This window comes from Lygodium microphyllum, chromosome 14 (genome assembly GCF_053477565.2).
Source record: "Lygodium microphyllum isolate KBCC chromosome 14, Lygodium_microphyllum_v1.1.10, whole genome shotgun sequence".
Classification (NCBI taxonomy): domain Eukaryota; kingdom Viridiplantae; phylum Streptophyta; class Polypodiopsida; order Schizaeales; family Lygodiaceae; genus Lygodium; species Lygodium microphyllum.
Window position 1 is genome coordinate 71,550,730 of NC_141148.1, and position 24,910 is coordinate 71,575,639.

At 41.1% G+C, this 24,910-nt stretch overlaps 1 pseudogene; it reads left to right on the top strand.

Annotated features, from left to right (window-relative positions):
* The first annotated feature begins 465 nt into the window (after positions 1-465).
* On the top strand, positions 466-1,553 carry LOC148025719 (triosephosphate isomerase, cytosolic pseudogene; annotated as a pseudogene).
* The last annotated feature ends 23,357 nt before the right edge of the window (positions 1,554-24,910 follow it).

The window sequence follows — 24,910 nt, forward strand, 5'->3', positions numbered from 1 at the left end:
TAGTAAAAGCTAAGGATAAAATTTTGAGTAGCAATCATATATTTACAAGCTATAGAGTCTTGATCTATCTTAGATATAATTTTTCCTTCTGTCCTTGTATCCCATCCTTCATTAACAAATTGTATGATATGATCATATGTTAGTCTCTTCACTGAAAGCATGGTTTTTGTTATTCTTATCTCCATATTAGAGAAGAAATCAATAAATATATTAATAGGCATAAATAAGTAAAGAGCATCGTGTTGTGGCTACTACACTGGCCACACCATTGTGAGATCAAACGGGATGGGAACATCCACAAGAACGAGTTCTACTCTCTCTCACTCTTAGTGAGTAACTCTGAAAGCAAGAAGAGAGCTCAAGCCTTATAAAATCATTTCCAATGATTGAGTAAAAGCTTCAAAAGAAGCTTACAGGGGTGTGATTTTTGTTTTTTCTTTTGGGTCTGGCTATTTTTGGGGGAAAATGACATGCTATATTGGAGATGAGGAGCTTCTTGTGTCATGGGGCAAGAGCTATTTTGGGATGAATCCTCTCGGCAAAATCTCAAGATTTGGGAGCTTTATGGTGTTAATTGCTGGATCGCAAACTGTTGCTCTAGCATCTCACGTCTCTGATCTTGCTGAAAAGGACCGATTGAAGTTTCTGGCTTCGCCCCTCGGCAAGGATGAGTATCAGCAATGGATTACAGCTAACCAAAGGAGTCTTTTGGAAGTCATGACAGATTTCCCCTCTGCCAAACCTACTCTTGGTGTCTTTTTTGCATCTATTTCACCTCGTCTTCAGGCCTGCTACTATTCCATCTCTTCTTCACCAAGGTTTGCACCTGATAGGATCCATGTCACCTGTTCTCTTGTGTATGGAGTGAGCCCGACTGGTCGGTTCCATAGAGGGTTCTGCTCTACATGGATGAAATTTTTTTGCCAGCAAGCGAAGTAAAGGCAGCAACTCAAAGGACGCTTTGAAGCCATGGAAAAGGTGGAGCTTTTATGGGAGAAATCAGTATTGAGCAGCTGTAGGATGTCGGTTGTGATTGGGTGATACTTGGCCATTCTGAAGGCAGACATATAATCAGTGAAATGAATGAGTTTACATGGAAAAAATCTGCATATGCATTAGGACAAGGGTTGAAGGTTATTGCTTGCATTGATGAAAAACTGGAGGAATGGGAAGCTGGGAAAACCTTTGATGTTTGCTTTGTCTAGCTCAAGGCATTTGCAGATCATGTACCTGGTTGGTCTGACATCGTTATTGCATATGAGCCTGTTTGGGCTATTGGTACTGGCAAAGTGGCAACACCTATACAAGCACACGAGGTGCATGCAGTTGTTCGTGATTGGATGAGTAAAAACGTCTCTCTAGATGTGGCTTCACAAGTGCGCATAATCTATGGCGGTTTTGTAAATGAAGCAAACTGTGCTGAAATGGCATAGCATGAAGACATAGATGGTTTCCTCGTGGGAGGAGCTTCACTGAAGGACCCAGAATTTGCAACTATTTGCAACTCTATAAACAGCCAAAAAGGCGGCAGTTTGAAGATTCTAGAATCGTAAGGAACATAATTTACCTAGATGAAACACTGGATCGGATCATAGTTCTGGCCAATTTTCAATGAGAATTGAGGAAAGTGGTAGTTATCACAACATCCCGAGGTTGGTTAAGGCCCAAGAATAATGAATCCTGAACAAGTTATTTTTCAAAGGCGGTATGCCTATAACTGCAGCTTCTTGTCAAGAGTAGTTGGTAGCTTCTTTGTTGTTATTCACTTGGCAAGCAATATAGTGATCTTTGGCATCAAAAAATTGAGATCTTCTTGTTGGCCTTGTGCCTTGCAACATCTTGAACTCCGTGTTTAGCAGCTTTTGCACGAACTCCATGACACCATCATCGCAAAAAGCATTGTTATTGGTGACACCATAGAACAGTCGGTATCAGCGTTGCCTTGATATCGACGCTAATACTGACACTGCGATGCTGATACCGATGCCAATATTGATGATGATAGCGACGGTTTGCAAGAAGAATAACGACGCCAATAAGAACGCGAGCAGTGAATTTGGGACGCTAATAGCAATGGTAACATGGAAAAAAAAAAATTGTGGCAGGGCAGCAAGTTGCCTTGCCACATATAGCACTGTGTGCTTTATTTGAGCCATACAAAAAAGTTTCTGCACAGTGTACAATGCTCGTGCAAACAAAAAAAAAGTATACTGAAATCATAACACTGATACATGAAATAAATACATGATCGTATAATAAGAGATTGATACAATCATGACAAGATATCACTAATACATAGAAAATGTCTACATAGATCAGGCGACCAAAAAATAAAGGTGTGTGAGCTCCAGGAATCCAAGGGCGAGCTACATATCCTCGCTATCCAAAAGCTTGTCCCATCGCAAAGGAGCATCGAACGGACTCTACAAAAAAAGAAACAACAACACATCAGTCCACCATACAATAATGCATTCTATTTAAACATGGTAACTACAGACAAGAAATATGAGTGACTTACAAGGCCGTTGCGTCTATACAATCGGTCAATCAATGAAGTGAGACCGTGCCTCTATGCATATCGAGTCTCAAGGCCAATCAGATCGTGATTTAAAATGGAGTGCTGCAAAGAAAACAAAATGCTAACTGTTAGAAACATGATTGTCTGTACAAAGGATTTTGCAAAAAAATAAACAAGCAAAACAAAACAAAAACTTACAAAGTCCTCCAAATATGTCCCATGGCCGCCACTCCCAAGATGATGGACCACTCCGGCCTCGAGCCATGCCCTCATCGCATCACGTTGTTGACTCCAACGTCCTGGAGAATCAGTAGCCTCCTCCCTTAGTCGGTACCAATCGTCCGCGTCTAGCCACTCGGGCTTTGCAGCCTCACTCTTCATTGCCTTGCATGCATCGGATCGTCTGTGACATATATGTATGCATGCAATCCATCATCCAACACATAGAAAATCTATCTACTGAGGTTGGAATCGAAAACTCCTCATGCAAGGATGATACTGTGTAGTCCTTGCTCCCCTCCGGTATGTTCTTCCAATGATTTAAGACATTGTGCCGAAAAACTTATTGGCACAACTCTCTCATGCGAGCCATCACCCTCCTCCCCTCATCATTCATGATGATGGCTCCTGACCTATTATCGACTAGATATGCATATCCCCCTGGGGTATGCCTAAGATGGGTCCTCTCCCATCTACATCTATGCTCTTGGACATGTCCAAGAGACCCCTGTGCATCCGGTGTACCGACCGAGGTAATATATGTCGGAGTGGCACCCATAGGGGTGCCACCTACTGACAACTGAGCAAAAGCCGGAGTAACTGGAGTAGACGTCCCCACAGGTGTGACAAATCCTAGAGGTGACATAACTCCAGTTGAACGACGAGATGGAGACACCGCGTCTGTGTCTCCAGAGCATCCACCTGAGCCTGAGCCATGCTCCCTGGAACCGCCACGAGAGTGAGGAGTCACACCTGTATCCCGTGTCGATCGTGGGCTCACTGACTCCGTATCTCTACAGCATCCCCCTGACCCTGAAGCACTCCCTCCCTCTAGCCCAAGTCTAGAGCATCGAGCTCGTCTGCTCAAAGCTAAAGCATCTGATCACGCTGAAGCAGATCTAGCAAAACGCCTTGACAAAGACCGAGACAGTTCCTAGTCTGCCATGTCTCTAAATCTCGCGATCTGGTCTGGAGACCTGCGTGTGAAGATATCATGTAACTCCTCATCACTCATCCCTCGATTCATCTTGAAAATGTCACATGCATAGATTAAAAATGATGTTAGAATAATTAATTTAAATCATACAAAGCACAGTAATTTAAATCCTTAAAAAAAAGATCTCACTTAAAATGCATATCTTATGTATCCTTACAAGCGATTGGTCAATGAATTGAATAAGTGGATGCTCCAAGTATGAAGTATCCTATGGTCCCATGTCAATCTCTTGACACAACTCCGCATACATTGGAAGGTCGATAGATATGTAACCACAAAAGGAGGAGTCCACCTCGTTCTCAAAGAATTATTGGACTCCTATATTTCCATCATTATTAGTCGATGCTGGCTCCAAGCTTTTGGTGGCCTCCACCCCTTGCAATATTGACCCCTCTATTTGTATATTGTCTTTATCTATGCTCGGAACATCGCTTTGATCATATACTCTCGCACTTTGGGGAGTTGAAGGTATAACATACCACCATCGAGGTTATCGGGGGTTTGGATAGAAGATTACCTGTTCACAAACACGTATAAGAGAGTTTAAACCATTGTGACATGTACCATGTCGTAATACAATTAATAAACAAATGATTCCATGCACCTATTCACAATGAGCCAGCAATACAAAGGTGTCGCGCAAATCTATCCTTTTTTTTTGGAATCTATTTCGAGAAATCCAGATGGACCTCGTCGAACTGTTGCTCCAGCTCCTCCAAGTACCACTTTGAACCATTGCACATGGAATAGTATCATGAAGAAGCTATGGTAATCCACCGTAACAATACTTTGCAAGTTCCCAAAATACTCCATCTCATCTATAACCATGTTTGGATCCGCTGCTTATCGCCAGCTCTCTTGCTCGAATCTTGCCATGATACCACAGTTCATTGTGGAGTGCATTTTGTCAATACGCTCCACGCGAAAATGCCATTTTGCGCGACCATGTTGCACTATATATTTTGTACTGTACATTGAAACAATCAAATTAAATGTCGCATATAAAATATAGATACGACAAATCCTAAACACCTCATCACCTTTGGACTACATCCCCTCGAGAATCCCCACTCCTCCATTGAGATCTATGTCCCTTCGTGAGACGCTGCGATCAAAGCTCCATGCAACCATCATGTTGACATGAACCGCAGCATCTCCTCCATGCCCTCACGATATCGAATTGGTTGATGACGCGTACTATGTTGGAATTCAGATTGTGCTTCCTCTCGATCTTGCCTAGTGATATGGTACTTGGCGAGCCACGTCTCCATAGAGGCATGGTGCAACATACAAAAGGGATTCACCTTCTCCTCCATTGAGGCATCCATTCTTTTTTCTACCCCATTTTCAACCACCACATCTCCAGTCAATCTATCATTGTCCTTCAGCGACCATAGCATTTCGTTGTCTAGATCCATTATTGGTAGCCATTCTGAAATATGCTCTAGCGCCTCAGACACCAACCAACCTTCAGCCATGCTACCTTCTGGCCAAGCTCGTTGTCGCACAAAGCCTTTCAGGGTTTTCATGAAGTGCTCCAAGAAGAACTTCCATTGTGTATGGACAAGTCCAACAATCTCCACTTCATCTACAAGATGCACAAGAAGGTGGATTTGTATCGTGAGCATGTTGGTGGGCAGGTATTTTTCAAAGAGACAGACTATCTCCACTGCTCCCCGCCTTGAGGATTCAATAGAGGACATCTTAATCTCCTTTTGTGAGATCCATTGCACCAAAGTCGAAAACATATAAATGGCCCCACATATTTCTAGAGTAAGACATCCTGCGATCGCGATGGATAGTACAAACTGCCTCACAAATGAGAAAGCACTATGAATAATGGCTACAATCTAAATAGCAAAATGCGTATGCCAATTACAATCCATTCGTAGTACAAAACTGGCATATCTTATGCCAATCATGGGATTTTAGCACTGATAATTGGTCATCTTTAAAAAATGTAGACCTGAGAGAATGCATCATACCTGTCGGAGTGCGAATAGACTTGACTACTTGCTTCACAATGCGCTCTTATTTAGTGGAAAAAACCTAAGGAGCGTGAGGTAGCTGCATGTGACCATCAGCACTTGACCGCGACCAAAGCGCCTCCATCTTACCTACCTCCTTCAAATCCATTCGTGCCCCTATAGTGTCTCTCTTTCTTGTGATGTGGCCCCATAGCAAGCTGCCCACATTCTTGAAAGTATGCATGGGATCCAACAAGTGGTTGACCTGTAAGTGGCTCCAATATGGAAACTCGTAGAAAAATGAGAACCACCGCATTCCGTTTGGATGTGACTCCGCATGGACTATTTTCAGCTCGTACCAGCTTGCGGCGTTCATACGTGTTGGAGGTCGTCCAAGAAAACCTTCCCTGAGTTCATGATCCTCTGGCAAGAAAGCGGCGTGTCCTTGATATACCATCTTCTTCATGATTCGTGACCTTAGGGAGTCTAATTGTGGCCCGTACAATGGACACGCATGATAACTTGAGGTAACCAGACCTGTTTCAACACCATGACCTAGTGAATACAAGCTTGAATGAGATAAAACATAGATATTACCAACGATAATGGAGGCCTATTTACCTAAGCACTCTCCGAATCCCGAAAAGTCATGCATGGTCCACATGAGAATGGCTCGAATATTGGCAAACCATCGACCATCGTGCTTGCTCATATCTTGCACGGTGACCCCCTCCTCCCACAAAATCTTAAGCTCATCGACTAATGGACGAAGATACACGTCCATATTTTTAACTTTGTAGCGCGGCTAGGGACGAGTAAGCTAAGGATGAGATGTCATTTCTTCGTAGAAAGCCATGGAGGGATATTGTAGTTGACAAGGACTACAGGCCACACACTGTAAGAAGTTGAGAGCACAGACCGAATGGGTTCACGCCATCCATTGTTACAAGACCAAGCCAAAGATTCCTTGGCTCTCGGGCAAAGCCTAGGAAAGTAGAGTCAATATGGCTCCATGTGCATGAATCCGCTGATATTCGTTGAACTCCATCCCTTGACCTATTGTGCGTATGCTACGTTGTCAAGCTCACCATGTCGGACGTATGAAACATGTGGTTTATGCGGGGAATAAGTGAGAACTTTTTGAGGGATGGTTTGCCCTTGCAAGTCCTGTCGATACATATGAGCACCACAATTTGGACATGTCTCCATAGTCTCGTATTCTCCTCGAAAGAGTATGCAATCGTTGATACATGCATGGATATTGTTATAGTCCAAGCCAAGCTTTCATAAAACATGTTGTGCATCATCATGAGACTCAGGCATGGTATTTGCAGGTGGTAATATATGATATTTCAATAACCTGAAAAAAATAATAAACACCTTGAAAAAGCACAAATATTTTTAATAATAGTACCGAAAAAAAAATCAACAAAGCGTATGTACAAGGTACTTGAAAAACTCGGTCACACTCGCATCGCTTCACCCGTATTTTGCTTGCACACTTAAGAGTCCAAGCAGTGTGTTCAGGTGAGATACTCAACACCCATCATATAATGGTATGGATGCTTCCTCTCTAAGCGGATCAGAAGTCTCAACATCCATGGGAATCAATGCATCGATCATTGCCTCCATCTCAGGCTCCAAGATTGTAGGTAGGTCTGAAAGGTTGCCTATCTCCTCTGGCATTGACGGTATAGATTGTCCTTGCAAGTGGTGGATTGGCTCATGCACTCCATCCATCGCACGCCCACGAACTCTTTTAATTGGCCGCAAAGGGTGCAGTCGTCCTTGGGACAAGACATCACCACCCTCGATAGAAAATTTGCCAACCAGACCCAATCTTATTGTATATGGTATTCAATTAGTTTGCGAGTACAATGCATGATTGATATTAACTTTTCTTACCATTTGCTGAAAATCTAGAATCGCCTGATCAATGATCTCAAATTGAAACTTGCCAAATCGTCGTACGTGTTCTATAGACAATCGATGTTTTCGCATGATTGATACTAACTTTTCTTAGTGTTTGCTGAAAATCCGCAATCGCCTTATCAATGATCTCAGATTGAAACTCATCAAATCGTCGTATGTGTTCTAATTGCCAGCTTGCATTGAGAACAAGGACATGGGACACGCTAATTAAGATACGCCTCGTGATCTTGAACAACAGGACCTTCATCGTTTTCCATTTTGTCTACATTACAACAAACAATTTGTTTTTGTTATCATTCTTTTTTTTTCTTAAATTGTTATCCTCTCCTTCCATCTCTCTCTTTTTTTTCTTTCTTAAATTTTTATCCTCTCCTTCCTTCTCTCTCTCTTTTTCTACATTATGACTACGACCATGACCATCACCACCACAACCACCACGATGACTATGACCATGACTATGACTATGACTACGATTACGACCATGACGACGACGACCACAACCACGACCATGACCATGACTACGACTATGACGACGACGATGATGACTACCACCACCACCACTATGACTACGATTACGACCACGACTATGACTACGACCACGGCATCGACCACGACCATGACTATGACTACGATGACCACAACCACAACCCATGACCACAACCACGACGACCACGACCACGACCATGACCATGACCACGACCACGGCCACGACCACAACCACGACCACAACCACGACCACGACCACGACCACAACTATGAATACGACCACGACCACGACCACGACCATGACTATGACTACGACTACGACGACCACGACCACGACCACGACCACGACCACGACCGTGACCAGGACCGTGACCACGACCACAACCACGACCACAACTATGACCATGACTGAGAGGGGATTTTTGATGCCGAGAAGTGCTTAAAAATAGCTAAAAATTACGAATATCAAGGGAAAAATATTCAACGTTGAAGGCGGCGGCTTGACCTAGGATGATTTTAAGCATCAAAGTGCTTTAAAGGCGCACGAGCGACACTTGTTGATTTTTGATAATTTTTCACACTGACGTGTGGGTTGTTAGGAGCTACCCACCAATGCGGGATGTCAAGCTGGACGCCCAGGATTTTTCAGAGCTCAATTCAGACACCGGACGGGGAAGGAGCCAAGAAACCGGGCAAGATTTGAAAAGGTGGACCAAACTTTGGTCAAGTGGTCATGACCTTTGGGGGGGGACATGTAACATTTTATGCAACTAACAAAACGTGGAGAGAGAAGAAGCATGAAATCGTGGGAAGAAGGCGTGGGCAGATCAACGCCAATTTTTGCGCTCCATCCTTGGGGATGGAGATGGCAGTCTACAAGCAACCTACCTAACTGACATTACCCCCGAACTACTCCTTCCCTGCTGACTCTATCGCCTATCTTCGATCCTCAAATGGTGGCCTGGTTGGAAATCTCTGATTCTAATCTTTCTCTCTCCTCCCTCTCTCTCCCTTAACAGGCAATTCTTGTGTGGAAGAAGACAATGAAGAATGATGGAGGAAAGCTTGTCCGGATGAGACCGAATTGCTTCCGCGTGGATGAAGACATGAAGAGTGCTATTCTTGAAGATGCTGGACATTGAATGAGGGCTGACACGCAGTCCCATAGCAAAACCAAAATCCCGAGACACAAAGCCTAAGCGGTAATTCAATTTTTATGAAGAAAAAATGAGTTTTTATGCTATTTAGTTGATGAAATATTGTTCCTATGGACTGATTATGCGTTATGTTGTTGTTTGCTATGAGTTTGATCAGTTTATGCTCAGAAAATCAGAAAATCATAAGTGTTATGATTGAAATTAATGGTATAAAACCCGTAAAACATGCGTTTAAGAGGCAAAATGGGATTTTTTTTTGCAAAATAAAGGGGAAACATGAGATATAACATCAATAAAACTTGAAATTTTGCTATCAAAGAACCTAAGGGCCATAGCCCATAATCAATTTCAATTTTTGGTCATTTTTTATTGAAAATAATAGAGAAAAATACCAAAAAATGGTGAAAATGGGTTTTAAAAGGGAGAAATTTAGGAAATGATAAAGGAAAAATTTCAAAAAATTACATAAGTGTTTGTGCAATGTATAATGAAGTAGAACATGAGGTTAGCCTCGGTTTACCCTCATTTCTATGTTTTTGTCCGTATTTATTACTTTCTCTACAAAGAAATACACATAAAACGACTCTTACACCTATCAACGATTGCAAAACATTAAACGGTAGGGTGAGAGGAGAGTTTGAGTGTCAAAGTACAATCTTAAATTTGATTTATGTGTTGCATCATGGTTATAGGACATTGTTTTAAAATAAAGGAAAAGACAGCATGAGTGTAAGGCTTGGTGTCTCTCCTCGTTTCAATACATAAACGTTAGCATGGAAATCATGAAAAGATTGGTTGCGCACGATGCATAATACTGATTTTCTATTGTTTGTGCACTAAACCATTCACATTATGCACTATACATGGTTCATGGTATCGAAGGAAAAATCTCTTGAACTGCATAGCAATTGTTTTCTTAGGACTTTGATCCACGTTTGAGAGTGTGAGGTTATCCCTTGCCGTAGGGTAGAGGGTTGGTTTCCTAAGGGACTATAAAGTGAGGAAGCATGGTATATCTCCTGTAAATACGAGAAATATAAAAGAGAGGACTTTGTGCTTGTTTGTGTTATATGTTTAGCAACGCATCAAAGGGCCAATCCTTGAGATATAGGAGAACTGCAGTGGGGCTCCGACTATTAGTCGGTGGAGTGCCTCCTATGTGTGTGTGATCATGGCATTACCAAGGTATAAGGGTTCTCCCTTGGAGGAGTTTAAGGAAAATGTTGGAACATAAACTATAAATGCATGAATTAAGCTTTAGGGCAGCTTGTCCTTTAGCCTTAGATTGACGCTCCTGGTCTGCGAGGTCGTGAGGGTGTTTTGTGTCATGAGCATGAGGTCCGGCTAGTGCTATAGCTAGTGGCGGCCCATTTTAGGGCCCATCAGTGGTGCGTCTGCGGGGAGCCACTTATAAGTGGTGGTTTTTGGATCTAGGGTTTCTAGGAACCAAAAGAAAGTTGGTTTATGTCCTCTGACAAGGACCGTCAAGCCGAAATCCAAAAAGTAGAATGTGCTAAGAGGGCTAGACGGAAGTTAGAGATCGTAAGCCGTTATTCTCCTCAAAGGAGTAGCCTAGTACGTATACGAAGTAGTGGTCTTAGTCATTTAACTACTCCACCTATTCCATTAGGTGTAGGAGGAAGTGTAAGATCTTCCTCTCCTCCACCAAGTCTACCCACTTCAAGTGGGGGGGTGAATTCACCCGTACAAGCTCCTATTGCTAATCCGATTGTCACCATGGCACAGCCTATTGCAATTCCTGTAGGGAAGCCGGATTTACCAGCCTTAGGAGTCCCCTTGCCCATTTTTAATGGGTTAGCGGAAGAGGATGCAGAATTTCACATCTATGAATTTCAGAGATTGATATTCAATTATCGCATCCAAGACGAGGGACGTCTCATGATGTTCTTCAATATGACGTTAAAAGGAAGGGCTCCGGTATGGTATCACAACATAGAGTCTGGAACCATAACTACCATCGATCAATTCTATGCAGCTTTCCGAGCAGAATATGCCCCTGAAATAGGTGGCCAATATTGGTTGCAGGTCTTGAATGTAACACGTCATGATCCTCATGAGAATGTAAAAGCATATGCCAAGAAGCTGAAGGAGGTATTCCGTAAGTTGCAAACTTACATTCCCATTCCGTCGGTTGCCCAATTGCAATACTTTTTGCATGGGTTGGACTTTAATATCCAAGTGCAATTGAGCAGTGTGGCCTTGGCAGATATAGACACCGCTATTATGCGGGCAGAGGGAGTAGAAGCACGATTACAAACGGCCTACTCCTCTCGAATAAATGTTAATGGGGGTTTACTACCTAGCAGAAATCCATCATTGATGAATGGAAGTCAAGGGATACCTATGACTAACCCTATTGGGAGAGGGAGTATGGTTTCAAATATACCTTTACTACCGGCTTCTCCTAGTGTGACTATGCCCATGGCAAGTCAGTTGGCTCCATCAAATGTTGGAGGCCAAGTTTCGAGTTCTAATGTTGTTCATGTGGGGCAACAGCCAATGCCAAATCAGATTGTTAGACCAATGGAATGACGGGTTGATGATCGAGGCTACGAGTCGAGTGCATCTAATGTCCTTGGCGAAGTTAAGGACATGATGAAGCATTATACCTATATGATTTCCGAACCATATTGACAAATAGCTATCGATGTTAATTTCTTGAAGAAGCAACAAAATCTGATAGGGAGTTGATGCTGTGAAGAGGGTGGACCCTCTAGATTCAATTGTAAATGGTGTGGTGGACAGCACTTCCCCAGAAATTGTCCAAATGTGAAATGTGACATTTGTGGGAAGTCGGGCCATCTAGCTGCTACCTGTTGGAGCAAGGTTAGTTCTCTCCAAAAAGGGAGTAAACAACTGGGCCCAATGAATCATAGAGCGCAAGGAAATAACTTGCAGCAGAATGATGCACCTAGGCAAATATGGCAGAGGGGAAAAACAACTGTAGAAGAGTTGCCACAAGGCAACGAAGTCAGCCTTATTGAGGCTGTACGAGTTAATGATGTTGAAACCTCTAACCTAAGAGCCATGACAAGGGACCAAAAGTCTAAAGAGGTTGACAAAGATAATACAAAACAGGTTGAGGCAAACCCTAAACAAGGGGATAAGGGGACGGAAGTCCAGAATTCTAGCATAGAAGGGGGACCGGTAAGGCCGGTTGACAGGAAAGGTGACCCTAAGAAGGATGAGGCAGTGCCCAGAAAGAAGGCAAGAGCCAAGAAAAAAGCAGCAAAACCAATCCAAAGACCAAAAGAGAGGATGGTTTGGTGAGAAAAGAGAGCTTTGGCTACTTATCATGATTTTTATTTAGCAAGTTCTCTTTGCGAAGTTAAACCAGATGTGAACCTCTTGCAATTGATCAAATTATCTCCAAGAGTATGCAAGGAATTTAAAAAGATCCTGTGTATCGGGTATATTGTGGAACCTCTAGGCATAGCACGAGTAGGGGAAGATTGGTTTGACCATGCTGAAAAGAACTGCCCTAGGGTTCCACCTTATGTGGATGGAATATTAGTGGAACATGCCATTGTAGACACTGGATCCTCCATCAATATCATGAGTTCAGAGTTGATGGAGAGGTTGGGTCTAGGCATCCAGAAAGATAGCTCCACCCTTCTGAGAATGGTTGATGATAGTCTAAGACAACCAGAAGGTTGTGTTACTAGAGTCCATGTTACAGTTGGGAGTGTAGAATGTTGTTTGGACTTTAGGGTGATAAGATTTGCAGGACGCCCTAGCTATCAGGTTTTGCTAGGTAGACCTTGAATCTTACGAATAGACTGTCAAGTCGATATATTCGCCACTCGAGTGGTTCTAGGTAGAGGTGCTAATCGAGTAATAGTTGATGCTTATCTTGAGTCTCCTCAAAGTGAGAGAGCTCCTTTATCTTCTACTGAATTAGAGATAGCAGATGATCCATCTGGTAGTGAGACATCATCCAACGATGAATCTAAAGAGGGGTCCACTACAGAGGATATCTATCAAATAAGTCTAAACGAGCCGATAGAGCCGCAAGATAGGATAAGAGATGCGGATGTGATTGAGTTGGACCTTGGCACGCTGAATGATTCACGGCCAATTAAGTTAGGTTCCATTCTCAGTTCAGCAGAAAGGGAGGACTATGTATCCTTGATTCAAGAATTCCCCGATATCTTTACTTGGAGTTATGATGAGCTAAGAGGCATTCCTCCCAGTCTAGCTGTTCATACTATTCCTGTAAAAGATGGCAGTCGTCCTGTGTGTCATGAGATAAGGTGTATGCCTTTTGAATTGAGGGACGGGCTGTTTGAGGAGTTGCAGAAGCTAAGGAAAGCTATTTTGAACAACACACAGAATGGTGTTCACCAGTTGTTATCAAAAGGAAGAAAAATAACCAAATCCGACTATGTGTAGATTTTAAAGAGCTGAATAAGTAGACGGTTAAGGATTACTACCCGTTGCCATTTATTGACCAGATTTTGGATCAATTAGCGGGTAGGGAAATATATTCGTTTATGGATTGCTTTGCAGGATATAACTAGATGGCAATTGCAGAAGAGGACAAGTTGAAAATGACTTTTATTACTGTCTTTAGTACTTTTGCATACCATGTGATGGCCTTTGGTTTATGCAATGCACCTGGATTGTGGCAACGAATAGCAGACAAGACCTTTGTTGACATCTCCCTAGATGAGTTGAAAGTATTTATTGATGACCTGGGGGTAGCTACTGTAAGGAAAAGGATGTTGGTTATCTTAAGAAAGTACTTAGAGCACTGCAAACAATTTTGTATCGCTCTTAACCCACGAAAGTGTGTTTTTAGAGTACCTTATGGGCTATTGCTAGGTCATGTGGTCAGTTTAGTAGGGATAGCAACTGACCCTGAAAAGATCAAGGTCATAGTTGCTATGAGTCCACCACGCACTCCGAAAGAGGTTCATAGCTTTCTGTCATCGATAGGGTACTATCAGAGGTTTATAAATTCTTTGGCACAAAGAACGTTGCCATTAACGATTTTATTATCCTTTAGTTGTTCATTTGAGTGGAGCAACCCTTGTAAGGTAGCTTTTGAGGATGTGAAACATGAGCTAGTAAAAGCACCCATTTTAAAAGCACCTAAAAGAGGTGAGGTGCTTTATATATATTTAGTAGCCATGCATAGTATTAGCTGTTGTTTAGCCCAAATTTGGGAGGAAAAGTGATATCATCCGATAGCTTTTGCTAGTCGAAAATTGATCATTTCAGAGATTAATTATACCTACATGGAGAAGTTGTGTCTTGGGATGGTCTTTGGGACTAAGAAATTCAGGCACTACATCCTCTATGAAAAGGTAGTGTTTTATACAAAGGCGGAAGGGCTGAGATTGCTTATGAACAAGCTATAGCCGCCTAATCATTTGGCAAAGTGGTTAATCACTTTGAAGGAGTTCGATTATGAGATTAAGAGTAAGCCACCGAGGTTGTAGGGTATTGTGGAATGCCTTCTGGATTTTGGGGAGCCGAAAGAGACTTTGATTGAAGGAAGTGATATTGAAGAAGTGTTTAAAATTGATACAGCTTCCATTCCATCTTGGTATGCTGCTATTACACATTATTTATCAACAGGAGAAACTCGAGCTGGTTTGTCAAATTCTGAAAAGAGGAAAATCAAACAATAGGCATTGAAGTTTTCCTTGATCGCAGGGACACTATATCGACAAGGTGTTGATGAAATCTACCGCCGATGTGTGATGCCAGATATTAGTGGCCATCTATCTTCCAAGATTCTTTTGAGTATGTAAAGAGATGTGATACCTGTCAAAGACATGACAGTAGAGAAAATAGAAAACATCCACTTACGCCTATCATGGCTATCCTTCCATTTGAGAAGTGGGGCATTGATTTTGTGGGTCCTATTACCCCGTCATCTACTACTCAAAAGAGGTACATTATAGTAGCCACCACTGATTATTTTACAAAATGGTCAGAAGTGCGGGCGATGAGGCAAGACAATGCAAAAGAGACTACAAGTTTCCTTTTAGAGCAGTTTATCTGTCGTTTTGGTCCACCGAAGGAATTAGTATTGGACCGTGGAACCCATTTTTTGAACAAAGTGATTAAAAGCTTGATTGAGGCTTGGCAGATCAAGCATAACAAAATGACTCCTTATAATCCGCAAGCAAATGGGCAAGTTGAAAGTACTAATGAACAGCTTGTGGGGATCCTGTCTAAAATAGTCTTTGAGAAGATACGAGACTCGGACAGGAAGCTGTATGTGGCAGTATGGGCGTACAATACAATGTTCAAGCGAGCTACCGGCCATACTCCATTTAAATTGGTTTATGGGAAAGAGTGTGTGTTACCCCTCAAGATTGAGTTTCCAACCATACGGTTTGCAATTAACCATTCTTTGGGAGATAAGGATTCCCTTTTTGAACGTTTTATGACTATAGCCCACCTGGATGAGCTAAAGTTGCAGAGCTTATTACACCAAGAGGTAGCTAAACGTCAGATGAAGCAGTTGCATGACCTTAGAGCGAAGAGATATACCTTTAAAAAAGGGCAATTAGTCCTATATTACGATGCGCGTGAGGAGCTATTTCCAGGGAAGCTAGAACCTAAATGGGATGGTCCCTACAAGATTGTGTGGTTAGGGAATAATAGGTCTACGGACCTATTATTTGATCTACAGGGAGTAGAGTTTAAAATTAAGGTTAATCTTAATAAGATTAAACCTTATTATTTCTAAGTATGCTAATATAGAGAAATGCATTGCAGGTCCATGCTGGGGATGATTTGAGACTTGCAAAAGAGCTTAAAAGTTGGTTGATGGGTCGGTTAATTCCTTATTTGGAGCACCCATATCTGGAGCAGAGATACCATCAAGGGAAGCTTATTTGGAGAAGCAAAGGATACAAAGGGATTGAGCAAGAAGACGGAATCTTTGTGTGGGAGATCAAATTGTTTTGCCATCACTGCTTACGACTGTTGACAAGTATCCCTGTGGAGTTTAATGAAGAAGGTGGGATAGAGCCGTCAGTTCATCCTCTCAACATGCTAAACTTTGATTACCATAATTACGAATAGAGGAGTTCGTGATGGCAGGCTGTGTAAACCCATTGTGGATGTATATATTATATTTTGACAGAGTGTCTAGGGGCCCTAATAAAAAATGGAGTGTTGGAGAAGTAATCCGTGATCCCCGACGTAGAGTTACGATGAAGTTAACTGCTTATCTCAGGGTAGGATTCACTAACAATATGGCGGAGTATAAAGCCTTGATTATGGGACTGCATATTGCCAAACAAGGTGGTATTCATCGATTGTTAGTAAAAGGGGATTCCCAGTTGATCTTGAATCAGCTAAATGGGACATACACAGTGCAAAATCCCATTCTTTGTATGTATCATCGAACTGCTATGACCCTACTTGAGGAGTTTGAGAGAGTGTCTTTTCAGCTGATTCCACATTACTGGAATCAGTTTGCGGGTCACTGGCAAATCTTGCTTATGAAGAAGACCTCTTCTTTAATTGTGGTCCTAGTTTGGATATTGTGATCAATGATGAAACATGACCCGGTCGCTTGTGGGGAATGTTATTAGAGCATGCAATATATGGAAGATGATGGTTGATATGGGTGATGCAAAGAGTAGCCGAGACCAATCTACCGTTATTATCCTGGACCCATAGGTTGACTAGATAACATGTTATGCGTACGCCTCTTGCTATTTATGCAGGAGGAATGGGTCATAACCTTATGCATTTAGTTTAGGGCTACGAGCCCTGTGTTTTCCTCCTTGGAAAGGAACCTATTATTGTATATCTGGATTCTTTCAGGGAAGGATGTGTAGGTGCTACTATGTTTTATTTTAGTAGGCCAAGAGGGCCTGTTTTGAGAGGTGTTACTGTTTTATTTCATTAGGCCAAGAGGGCTGATTAAGTTTTGTGGTGAAGTGTTTTATTTCGTTAGGCCAAGAGGGCTAGTTGTCTGTATAGTGCAAGTACGATTAATGGTTTCTTGTTTGAGTTTTGTGCTAGACAGGTTCGGAAGAAGAGCTTGGAAGGAGCCTTTTGTTGCATGGAAGCTTCTCGTGGCCCTATCAAGGTGATATCTCTCCTTTATGAGTACCGTAGTTTTTATACTATGCATGTTTGTGTGCTTGTAAGGAATTTTTCTTTTCTTGTTGGGGACCGGCGTCCAAGGCATGAAGTCCCAAGTTTAGGTTCAGTGTGTTTAAGGGAGGTCTGAGTAGTTGTTGCCTCCTGTAAAGACATTGTCAGGCATCGAAAGACCTGTTTTAGAAGGGAGTCCTAGTGACCCTGTTCTGCTAGCCTGCTAGGCAGCCGTTCTAGGAGTTCTTGTTAGTTGTGAGTCCGTTAGGGAAGCCTGCCAGAAGAAAAATAATGATAATAGAAGGGAAAGAAACCTTGAATATCTTAAAGATAGACAATAAATATATACAAAGGTGTGTAAAAAGGGGTTCTAACCCCCTATAAAAATAGACAAGAAAAGGAAGGAAAATCTATAAGCAGTTGATCATCGCCTTGCAAAGGCCTGGTAGGTTCCTGGGGATGAGTCAAGACCCGGGGCCGATGCCTTGTCTTCCTAGGGGTGGTATCATGCTTGAAAAAGAAGAAATTAAGGAAGGTTGGAGCGAAAATAAAAGTGAGCATTAAAAAAGGATTAAGTGTCACCTTGCAAGGGCTTGGTAGGTTCTCGGGTACCGAGACAGGACCTGAGGCTGATATGCAGACGGATATGAGCAAGATTTTTCATGAAAGAATTCTAAATAGTGAAGTCACTTTTACTGTTGGTGAAGCTCTTGGGATTGCTAGAAGAGAAATATAGGATCAGATGTAGGATCTTTTGCGGAGGAAACAACATGCAGTGGAAGGACCTGCTTTACAGGGATTATGGCATGGAGCTCTTGAGGAAGAGCAAGATGATGTAGTGATGGTTGATAATGCTTCTGTCAACCCGCAGTTGGAGAAAATAGTTCAGCCTATGCAGTATGAGGATGATGATACCCCTATCCTCATTCCTCGCAGCCATTTTTCACGTAGTCATTGGGCTAGAGCAACCACTAAGACGGTGGTAAGGATTGGAGAGAAACAGATTCCTTTGGTCGCTTTAGTCGATCATGGTTCCAAGATTAATCTTATTGCTCGAGGTGTTTATACGATGCAGAGCATGGCTGGCGCATGAGAGCAGCCAATAATACTTATGGTGATATGTATGCTGCTTGTCCGAGCTTGGCAATGTTGAAGAGGATTATCATTGCTTTGTTTAGGATTCTTGCTCTTATCCGATTATTCTTGGACATCCTTTCATTACACAAGCAAGAATGGAGACGAAAGTGATGGATGATGGCTCAGCCTAAGCACGGATACGCAGTAAGGATGGTATGCGAGCTGTTTAGTTTATGACTATTGGAGTAAATCATCTGAGAAATAGGGACTCCTTGTGTGAGGCACCACTACCTGCGAAGGAGTTGGATTTTCATTAGGTACCGCTGTCTTGCAAGATGCCAGTGGTACCGGGTGGAGAAAAGAGGAGATCTCGCCTCCTGGTAGCCAGTCTTTCTCCACTTTTTTTTTTGGTTTTTCTTCAAATAGTTCAGTGAGTTATCTGAAAATTTCATATTTGTCTAAAGCTGCCAGGTAGTACATTGGTCGTAAGGAGAAAGAGTTGAAGACTGCAAGTATTTTGCAAGTAGAAGAGCATGTGGATGGGCTGTATGATGGAATGTATTATGCAGATACTTTGACTTAGATGGAAAATATGCTGAAAAGTGATGTATGTAAGGGTTCAAGGATCATACCAGTGCAAACCTTGGATATGTATTAGGAAATTTTTGATTTTATGCTAAAAACAGAGTCAGAGGCTGAGAAAACTCAGCAAACTAAGTCTATGGCTGATCTTGATCAGCTTTCAGAGTTGCAAAGGGCTGAAACCTTTCAGCCAGCAGAGTTAAATGCTGAAATAATTCAGCATACAGAGTATGAGGATGCATCTTGGCAATCCACAGAGCAGAGGGCTGAAACCTTTCAGCCAACAAAGTTTAATGCTGAAGAATTTCAGCATACAGAGTTTCAAGTTGCACCCATGCAGTCCATAGAGCAAAGGGCTGAAATATTTCAGCCAACAGAGTTGAGAGTTGCTGAAAATTTACAGAAATCGCAGCAAAGAAGAGAGTGCTTGATTGATGCCAAGGTTGACACAAAGTATAAAATAGTTGATAAGAAGGTTAAGCTGGTTGCAGGGCCGCTTCCTCCTGATAGTGATGAGCAGATGGAAAAAGCTATGAAGCAGCCTATGTTGAGAGATCCTGCAAATATTGGCCATGAATTTACAGCTGAAACTCTTGCAGAATTGAAGATTGGAAATGATGATTTCTTGCTTCCAGTGGAAAAAGAATGTTTCAGAGAGATGCTTGGACGACATGGTAAGGCATTTGTTTTCTTTCCTCATGAAATTGGCTGCATTAGTCCCGAATTGGTTGCGCCTATGGTCATCTTCACCATTCCTCATGTGCCATGGAATATACGTCCTATACTTGTGCCTAGAGCAGACTTGCCAAAGCTGATAGAGTTGCTAAATGAGAAGATTAAGATGGGGATTTTGGAACCCTCTTCTGCACCCTATTCTAACATGTGGTTTACTGTTCCAAAGAAGAATGGAACCTTGATATTTATTCAGGATATGCAGCTCATGAATAGAGTGACAATAAAGAATGTGAGAACAGGACCAGTTGTGGATGAGTTTGCCGAGGCTTTTGTAGGACGAGCCATCTATTCCCTAGGTGACTTGTATTCTGGTTATGACCAGTTTCAGCATTCCTTGGAAAGCAGGGATATCACCACTATGCGGACACCTATTGGTCTTGTGAGGATGTGTACCTTGCTTGAAGGTGCCACCAACTCAGTTGCTCATATGATGAATGCTATGCATAAAGTTTTGCGAGACTATATTCCGTCGTATACCATGCCTTTCTTAGATGATGTGCCTATTAAAGGATGTGTAGAAGAAGAAAAGAATGAGAGTCTTGATTTGTGAGGATGTAGACAGTTTGTGGTTGAACACTTGGTTGCTTGTGAGAAAATATTGACACGATTAGAGGAGGTGAATTTGACTCTTTTAGGGCTGAAATCTGTCTTTAGTGTTAATGAAGTCATCATAGTTGGGCATATGGTTGGTTATTATGGCAGGAAGGCTTCACCTGCAAAGGTGGATGCCATAAGCAAGATTGCAGAGTATTGCTCGACTACTTCAAAGGTTTGGAGATTTGTGGGAGCTTGTGTATTTTACATGATTTGGATTCCTCATTTTTCTCACATAGCAGATGTTCTCTATCAGCTGCTTCGAAAGAGGCAGAAGTTTCATTGGGATGAGAAGCATTCGAAAGCCATGCGCATTAGGGGAGTTTTGAGGTCTCGAAAATGCCCTGTAAGAGATCCTAGAGAGAGAAAACAATTTATGAAATAAAATCATTTTATAGAATTTTTAAAAGGTTTATATTTTGGTAAGTTAAAATATCAAAATTCGTTAATAAGTCATTGTCGTGATATTCTCGTGGTCACGTCAAACCTAGAAATCTAGGTCGCCATAAAGTTGGCAAGGTTGTCATAATGAAGACCTTACCTCTCCTCATTAAAGTGAAAAGTAATATTCAATTTGAATTTTGGTGGATACTCGATTGCCTCCCTCCATCGTTTCTCTCTTCTTTTTTCTCCTCCTTATTAGTCTCTTCTTTGTTTTCATTCTTGCTTCTAATCATATCCTTAGCTATGGATCAATCACCCAATGATCTCTGTAACTCAGCTATGGATCAATCATCTAATGATCTATGTAGCTCTCATAAAAGACCTCTCTATCATCTTCATATTGAGTTGGACAGTGAGTATGAACCGATAAGAAAGAGAACAAAATCTATCATGGTTACAGAGTCTATGAAACATATACTGAGGTTTCAAGGAAAGAAGAATATTGATCTTTGGTTAGATGGAAAGCTATATCCCAAAGATCCTAGCAGAAATAGCACTCCTCCTTTCTATAATAGCTCATCATTAATGAGGTTTATTGGTGATGGCTACAATGGATTTTTAGGTTATACACTTAATCTTGTTGCAGAAAAGGATATCCTTGGACTAGAGAATCATCTTTTGATGAAACACAATATAGAGTTGTTGCAAAAGCTAGAGGATTGTCAACAAAAAATTCATTCGTTGGAAAAGCGTATCAAAGCTTATCAACAGAAGCAAACTTTATTACGCCTTCGAAATCGACAAAGAGCTCTTAAAAATATTGAGAATCTCAAACGAGGAGGAGGAGGCTATGGTAAAAGAATCCAAGTAGCAAGGTATATTTTTTTTCACTTGAAAAATCTTAAATATGGCTTTATTTAAACTACTTGCATTGATTTGTGATGTTAATTTTACTTAGATCTCTTCTACAACCAAATGCAAGTGAAAGAGATTCTTTAAAAGCAACTCGGTTTTATTATCATCTTCTTCCTTCAGTAGTTTCAAAGGATATTTTGGAGAAGAAGAAATTTAAAAAGGCAAAGAAACAATGCTTGGAGTCATTTGTAAAGGATCATTCTTTGGATTCTGAGTTAGTACAGAAGACACTGGATAGTATTGGTATTAGTCGAGATGCTTATATGCAACTTTTCCAACTTTTACAATCAAATATGAAGCAAGGACAGGTACACAATTGCATACTTCCGAAACCATTTGTGGTTAGGACTATCAGATAGAGAGTTAATAACAAAGTGATGGAGATTCTCGGTGAGCCTTTTCATATCAAGGCTAGCTTCAAGGGCAAGAAAAAGGAGGTTACATTCAATGAATTTAACAATATTTTCCTTGACTTGCCCACGCTACAATGCTTAATGATCAAATTTTATGACTTGTCAGTAGCAGAGGCACAGGGAGTTGCTAGATTTGTGATTAAACTTAATGAAAGTGAGATTCTGAAATGTAAAAAATTGGAGAGAATCTCTATCACCTTGATGAATAGAGCACTTTCGTCAGGTCATTGCAATCACTCAACATCATTTAGTGTTCAATCTGAATATAACATTTGGTGGCTAGGAGCATTTGAGGTAGATACTGAGAATTTTGATATACTATATTGGGTTTTTCATCAAACATCAATACCTAATGTTATTCAAAGGCAACAAGCAGGAGAAGAGCTATTTGTTGAAGGATTAGGGAACTACAGGATTGAGTGGCACATAGCTAGTGACCTAAAGACACTCAAATGTATGTATAATGTATCAAAGGGAGCTAACTCGAGATCTCCTTGCTTATACTGCATGTCACCAGCTGTAGAGTTAAACTCAAGCAATTGGAATAGAGCTCCCTCTAGGCATAATAAGGATCCACAGTTTAAACCAGTCTTGGACATTCCTTTAGCGAATGCCCATATTTGTACACTTCATGTGCTTTGCAGGATAATCGAAAAGCTTGTTCATCTCTATATAGGATTTGCATGGAAGTTGAAGCCATTATCAACTAGAACTGATGCTATAACAAAGTTTGAAAAAGTTCTCTTTGCAATTGGTTTGCATGGTGGCAATGTTGTTATTGAACCAGATCTTCAAAAGTCTAAGGATGGTAATTGTGTCCCAAAAAAACCATCTATTGGTGGAGTGAAGGCTAGAAGGTTTCTAGGCTTTCATGGGAAACTTGGCAAGATAAACTCGAGAAATGGTGGCTCAACTATTAAATTTAATCAGTGGAAATCCCTACATAATGCAGTTAAGGATCACACTGATAATGGACAAGCTCGAAATAGAAAAGCTAAAGTTTGGGAAACACTAGAAAAAGTGTTTTTTTATTGTGATAAGACTGAATGGAATGATGATGATCTCAAAGACTTTAAAAACCAATTGAACCTTTTCAAAAAGGCGATGACAGAAGCTTGGGGTGATCAACACTTTACTCACTATATGGTAAGAAGTTTGTATATGTTTGTTTCTTCATTGTTGAACTCATATAATGTTTTTAAATAACTTTCTTTATTTGTTGACTATGCAGCATATTCTATACAACCATGCTCCATACTTTATTAAACAATATGGATCTCTATCTATCTGGTCAACCCAAGGTATGGAAAAATCACATTATCAAGCAAGAACAAAATATTTCAGACACACAAGACATGGAGGTGGAAGACACAAAGCCAACAGTTTATTAGAGGTCTTTCAATGGTTCTATCGACAAATTTGGCATAAATTCAAGCTTAAAGATACAACCACATCAAGCAATACATCATCTTTAGCAAGGACTATACAAATTGTTACCCAAAGAAGAAAAGATAGATATTTAAATTCTTGCGAAAAGCAAAGATTTACAGAATGGTTACAAACCAAACAAAGAGTTGGGAAAAGATGGGTTTCAAGAAACCCTTAATCTTTGGCATCTTCTAATCTGATTGTGTTGCAGAAGAGTCCTTAGTTTTAGGCACCTCAATAGGGCCTTCAGAGGAGTCCTTGGTTTCAGGTAGCTCGACAAGGGCTCTAGAGGAATCTTTTGTTTCATCCCACTCAATAAGACCTTTGTATTTCAAAAACTCTTATTTCCGATAGCCTGGAAGAAGCTCCAAATTCTTACTATCTCCTACATAAGAGAGCAAATAGGAGCTAAGAACTCCAAAATATCCAGCTCTAGATCCACTGTATCCAGGCATGAAGCCAAAAACTCTTATGGCTTCTTCCTTCTCCACCAAAATGATCTTGTCCAAACCTCTGCTGAAAACTTGAGATCCAATTACCTTTGAGATAGCTCTCAAAGCCATCATTGGTAGACTTGGAGAGCTTGACAATCTACTATGATATATTACAATTGTTTGATTGTTTAAGTTTCCAATATAATGGCCAAGGCTTTTATTTTTTCCAAGCTTCATTGGCCTAGAGCCCTTGGCCCTTCCAAGAAAGTTGTCCAGATCTTCAATCTCAATCTATAGAACAAACCACAACAGTACAAGATATATAATATTTATCTATAATGCATAATAAAGTCTAACATAAACTCAATGGGTAACTTCGAATTATATTTCATACCTTAGGGTGTTTGTCTTCTTCAAGAAGACTATCAGCATAAAGATTTATTGAACTCTTGGGCTTCTCATCTGATGGAGACTTCAATCTCTCTTTATACCCTACATCATCAATATGAAGTTTCTTCTGGACCTGCAAGAACTCTTCTTTTGTAGGTAGCCCCCCCTTTTCATATTCTATGATCTGATTAATACATGTATGTAAGGCTATAGAGCTATCTTGGAAATTCTCTCCCTCAACATCAAGACTTGCTAGTGGTTCTTGTTCATAACCTATAAAATTCATGTCATTTTTGCCCCAACCTGCAAGGATTTCTAAGCAATAATCTTCTCTAAGATCAAAAAGATGTTGAATATCATTTAGCAACACATATCTCTTCTTGTTGATAAGATAAGTGGGAAATGTTGGAACACAGGCAAGAGGACCTTCTTCATCAACCTGTGCACTTGGCTCAATTTCCTTTTCTTCCACCATTGTGATATTGTCACTCTTGAATAAACCTACATCAAAACCTTGGACAAGTTGATTCTCAACATCTTCTTGGAACATCTCCTCCTTCTCTTCGACCTCCTTATCCATACTTGCAATAT